Source organism: Maylandia zebra, linkage group LG16, assembly GCF_041146795.1.
Source record: "Maylandia zebra isolate NMK-2024a linkage group LG16, Mzebra_GT3a, whole genome shotgun sequence".
Lineage (NCBI taxonomy): Eukaryota > Metazoa > Chordata > Actinopteri > Cichliformes > Cichlidae > Maylandia > Maylandia zebra.
The window spans coordinates 28,676,044-28,682,034 of NC_135182.1; the positions used below are offsets into that span (position 1 = coordinate 28,676,044).

At 36.3% G+C, this 5,991-nt stretch overlaps 1 long non-coding RNA gene across 1 annotated transcript; it reads right to left on the reverse strand.

Annotated features, from left to right (window-relative positions):
- Window positions 1-1,697: 1,697 nt before the first annotated feature.
- Window positions 1,698-5,178, reverse strand: LOC143413053 (uncharacterized). Its single transcript, XR_013093618.1, has 4 exons — window positions 4,412-5,178; window positions 3,477-3,629; window positions 3,020-3,110; window positions 1,698-2,452 (listed from the first exon to the last, which is right to left on the reverse strand). It is a non-coding gene; the product is annotated as an uncharacterized LOC143413053 (long non-coding RNA).
- Window positions 5,179-5,991: the final 813 nt, after the last annotated feature.

Consider the following 5,991-nt stretch of genomic DNA (forward strand, 5'->3'; position numbering starts at 1 on the left):
ATGAAACTCCGTTCGCTTACATGTTCTGACCCGCTTCAATATAACACCACGCTGCACATTTAGCTGACCCTCTCGCACCTTTACTGAGCTATCCGTGTCATATGAAAGACAGGCCAGACCTTTCATATGTCCATAAAGTTTTAACAAGCCTCACACACAGGTGGGGGGAAAGGGGAGTAGAGACATTCTTGTCTGATGAACACGTCCACATTTAAACACCAGGAGGACATCTTGGTTAATGCCACAGGGTCAAACACGGGGGATCTTATACTGGGGATGATATATGATATCTGCGTGCACTGCCAGCACAACTGCAAACACAATCTGGTTTTATCAGCTGTCTAACACCATCAATTCTCACAGAGTGGACTTTTATTTAGCGTGAACACGGAAAAACAAGGCCTTTTTATTTCTGATGCTGTATATCAGCAGGAAGCCTTCATGATTCTTTTCCTAGTTCATTCCCACTTATCTTTGATCATTTGTTGTTGTTGTTGATTCCTAATCTTTCTTTCCTTTCCACAGTTCAGTGTGTTAGCACCAAATAAATCTCTTAAGTTTTACAGATATTATGAACATTTATATGAATATGAAAATGTCATGATAGACTAGACTCATTTTTCAGACATTTTTAAGATGTCTGAACGGTGACTAAGGTCACAGGTCACTGCTTTCTAAGCATCCCAAAATTAAGTTTTATTAATACATTTCACACTGCCAGCAATCTCCTACAATCACTTGCCAACTAGTTGGGACATAAGTATAATTTTGCTGCAAGTTTTAAACTCACAGGTAAACTTTATGTATACTTACTTGTGAACTTTAGTCTACTACAGGAAAATGTATTAAGGGAAGTAGTTGAATTGAGACACAGTAACAGTATCTTCATTAAAAAGTTGTTTTTTTTTAAATACAGGTTTTCACAGGACTCTATCTAGTCCTCACTGAAAAAAATATGTTGTTGGATTTACTTAATTCAATGGTGGACATTTGTTGCACACAGATGTTTTGCTTTGGCAGCAACTTAAACAATTGAGTTAAATTAACACAATTTATTCATGTTCAATAAACTTGTGCAATTTGTGTTGATAAAATGTGACTTAAACATGTTTTGATGAAGTAATTTGAGCTCTTGGAATATTTTAATCCTTCACAATTTTCTCACGTTATCCCAACACGATTCAATAACTTTTACCCAATACTACTTGGTCACTTAAATACTACATGTTATCTTCAAATTACATTTTGCTATTATATTCTAGTATCAAATACACAATTTTCAAATGGAGGCCTTATAACAGATTGTATTGTTCTCTTCCAAGATGGTTGCTGGCATCCACCAGTAACCTTTCAAAACAAAATGTCTAATTTCACTGCAGTAGGTAAAGAATTAAACTGACATTACTCCTCTACTGAATCTATATAAATCAACAGTTAAATAATGTCAGTTCTTCCGTGTTCTCTGGAATCAATCACAGCAAAGAAATTGGACTGTTTCTTTTGAAAAATGTTGGGAAAGAACAAATCAAAACATTCTATTTAAGGCCTCTAACGTCAAGATTCAGTTAAACAACAATTATGACTAAACAATTTGAGGTAATGTTAGTTTCCATTAACATTAAATTAGGTTACTGAATTGGCAAACACCTTCCTATTAACACTACCCATTTTACCCCAATAACTAAAGAAATTAGCACTTGCAGGTCAAAACCTTTATTCAAGAGACGCAAAAATAACATTGATACAGTGACTGTCAAAAATTACAGCACTGATCATACTGTGACATCTTGGTTCAAAACAGCACACTTAGAAATATTCAACGTTCTTTACTTCAACTGAATGAAACTGAAAATACCATTTCACACGACCCATATGGGATATTTAGACTGTATAACTGTTCACGCTACATCTCTTCACTAGTAAAAGAAAGAAAAAATACAAAGAGAAATTTAAAAATGCTGCCAAACAGACAAACAGAACTTGTACAGAGCAAAAGGAAAAACAAACAACAACAAAAAACGGCTCGTCCTCATGGCAGTTGCAGAGTATATAAAAATGAACCCTGCGATCCGTTCCTGGAATTGAGCTTCAAAAATGCAGCAGAACAAGTGTGAGATTTAAATGTCCTCTCACCTAGAGCTGGTCACCTCACATGCATAACAGTGAGCTTCGTTGCAGGAGCAGTTTTGTCTTAGTTTTGTCTCACTTTTCTTGAGAGCTGAGTTGCATCCAACTCCATTACCACCCATTGAATCACCTCAAAAGTGTAGCAGAGTTGTGATGGGTAACTCATGTTGAAGGAATAAAAAAGGTCCAAACAGCATGGCTACTGCAAAGGTCACGTTATCCAGATCTTGAAGAACAACATCAGAAAAGTCATTGCCTGCTGCATCCTCTGGAGACAGATGTTCATTGTGGTTTTCTCAATCTGTGCAGTGGCCTCAGTCAAGTCCTGGTTAAACACAAAACATTTCTTTAAGATTCCTTTTTAAACTCATCTCTTTTGAATCTACCAGTTCTAATGTTAGAGTAATTTAAACCAATGCAAGCAACATAGTAAATAGCTATAGCCAAAGAGTGGCCTGCCATGCTGCCATTCATGGTCTAACAGAGTTTCTAAGAGAGGGTGAAAAACATAATAATTTCAAATGCTTTACATTAGTTTTTGTTAGAAATCCAGGTTATGTCACTCAGAAGATGTTAGAATTTAGACTTTCAGCCCCACAATTTGGTTAGCTGTTGGTCATTTTTTCAAACAAAAGCTAATATAAATATTGGTGGGATTTTCCTTTGTTCATTAGAATGACAAATTTAAAGTTTTTTCACACTGATGTGACCCCTAATACAGGGGTGGGGATGGGGCCTCAAGGGCCGGCGGCCGAGTTCACTACCAGGCCTCATGTGAACTTCAAATTATTAAAGAGGACTACTGGTCCTAACCAGTCCAATGAGGATCAAGTGGATAACTAAATGCATTTTTAAATGTTGCAAAGCCACAATCTACTCATAAAACACTCACCATGAACTCCTGCACCAAGATGTTGCAATTGTCTTTCACACAGATGCGGAGCACTTTGATGAGGGACTCCGAGCATTAATGTCATCCTTGACTATTATAACAAAGAAAACAGAGATTTGTGAACTTTTCAGTAGCACAGAAGAAAATGATCCCAGACAAAAACTCTTGACTTTTTAAACCAGTCAACATGCAACACCAGCATCTACAAAGCAATATCAAAAGTTCCTGTTTGACATCAACTTTATGGATATATAGTTTCCAGAACATTTATTTTTAAAAAAAGATAATTTTTTCTCAGTGGGCCAGTAAATGCATGACGAAAATTATGGCATCCTTTTAGTGGAATCATTACTCACAGGTAATAGTTGACTGTTTCAATGGATGTAGCATAAAAATCTTTTACTGACCTAATGCAATACATATACACTTTGTAGTTAAAGAATTTTAAAGTTCTTACTGTCATTATGGCAGCTACATCCTTTAGCTTTGTGCCCTGTTCCCCCGATCACTTTGCAAACACTTTCAGCAGACTGTCAGAGAAAAACTCAGCTCCGTCAGAAACCTTGACTGTAAAGGCATGGTTGGGATGCACTGGAATGCTGCATTTTATCTGAAATGACATAAAATTATTTTGAAATAACAGCAGGCACTGTGCTTGGTTAATCAGTAATGTTTTGTTGAATAAAAACTGTGTTTCCAGATCTTATGGGATTAAAAAAAATCCAAAGATGTTTGTTTCTGATTTGCAACCCAACAACCCACAAGTTACAACCTCATTTCAGTTCAAGTGTGCATTAATGCGAGTCCAGTAATCACCTTTCTGGCAATACATACAGGTATAAGTTAAACCTATGGCAGATTTTGTGTAAATAATCATTCTGTACATTCGATAATCTTTAATCCTACAACTGTTTACAACTTGCATAGTTCCCATTTCTGTATAGCTGTATGTCCCAGATTCTGTAAAGTTATTTATTTCATATTCTGTATAGTTTTTCATATTTATATCCTGTTCATATCCTGTACATAGCTTGTACTCACTACAGCCTGTACATACTTATAGTTATAGAATATTCACAACATACTTCATACCGTGTACATTATAACATACCATAATAGACCCATTTCTGTAATATACTCACATATCTATATTATTGCTAATATATATTGTAATATATCTATATCACTAAAGCACTTCTGGATGGATGCAAACTGCATTTCGTTGCCCTGTACCTGTGCATGTGCAATGACAATAAAGTTGAATTCTATTCTATTCTATTCTATTTTGGATCTCTCAGTTGTATTAATAGGGTGAGTATGCATGCACCTAATAATTATAAAAAACCTATTATAATTAAGTTACAGAAACGAAAATAGAATATACTTTCTTACCATAACACCTTGAACCCACAATCCATCAGCTGACTCCTGGTGAAATGCAGAATAGAGGTCATCTCTCAATGTGCAGCAAAAAAAACAAAAACAAAAACAAAAGAACAGCAGGTGAGGGCAGGAGGGGTAGGGATGTAAGCTAGCATAATGCCGCTGATGATATTAGCTAAAGCTGTTCAATGTCCAAAATCTCACTAACACCACGGTGCAGTAAATACACAATGTAACTGAAGAGTCAGTTGACAAATCTATTCACACAGAAAACCAAATTATGTTATGAGTGCCTCGTAATTAGGTTTAATGTGATATTACGGCTCTTGTGCCAAAGACAAATTCAAATGAAAAAGCGCCAATTCTTTGACAACAGATAAAACAGCAAATAAGCTAACGGCTCTTTTTTAGCATGTTACATGGCGACACTCTAGACGTTTAACTACATTTGGCTGAAATATGGTAAAAATGAATTCAAAAAATCAAGACATACCAAAAACGTAGAGTTGGCTGCTCGACTTGACTGAGATGGATGCCTTTTTTAAACCACGATCCAAAGCCCGCGAGATGAAATCACGCGTGGTTTCACGAGATTTAACGTTGCTATCTTATTGACTTACTTCACCTGAACATGATATGAACAATTTAATACACCCTTTCTGCATATCATGTAGTTTTTACACTATATAGTTACATTTAACTTTAAAACATGAGGCAATTGTGTTAAATGCATGCAAGATGCTTACATAAATCCAAGAGATGGCCAGTCCCTTTTTTTCAGTGCTCTGAAAAAAATAACTGCACTCTTACTGCATCGATAGGAAGTACAAGGCCATTTCCAAACTATTTGAGGTCCATCATGCTACAGTAAAAAATGTAACTAAGTGGAAAACATTCAAGAGAAGTGCCAGTCTTACCAGGAGTAGACATGCCAGCAAATTCACTCCAAGGTCAGGCCATGCAATGCTCAGAGAAACTGCGAAAAAACAAACAAACGACAACCCCAAAAAACCCCAAGAGCTACATCTCAGACTCTGCAGGCCTCACATAGCATTTTAAAAGTTAAAGTTGATGAAGGCAAAATTAAAAGACCAAACACGTATGGGTTGGTTGGAAGGGCTAAAAAACAACATGGCGGCTTGACTTAGGTTTGGTACAAAGAGGAGTCTGACTGACTCAGTGACTGCAAGCAAAGTATTCTAGAAAAAAATCTTTTGTAGCATCTAAGCCACTCTTCTTTTTTCTAACTGGACAATGTTTCTGATCTGGGACCTCAGTGCACATATGAACATTTGGCATACGAACAATAACAGTATGCTTTTTCCATCTGTCCTTGTTCTTGTTAAACTGCCTCTAAAACACAATATTCAGTCGCATTCCTGTGAAGGTCTGGTTGCTTTTATCTACAATTTCTTTCTGTGGACAAATGTAGCAAATAAGATAAAGATGAAAAAGGACAAAAATCACACGACAATGAGGTTCACCTTAAGGGCCAAATGTAGGATTTGGTAAGAGTGGCTTGTCTAAAACATAGAAGAGTGTGGCAGAGGTGAAGAAATAATGGTTTGACCTTAAAATGATGGTGAATT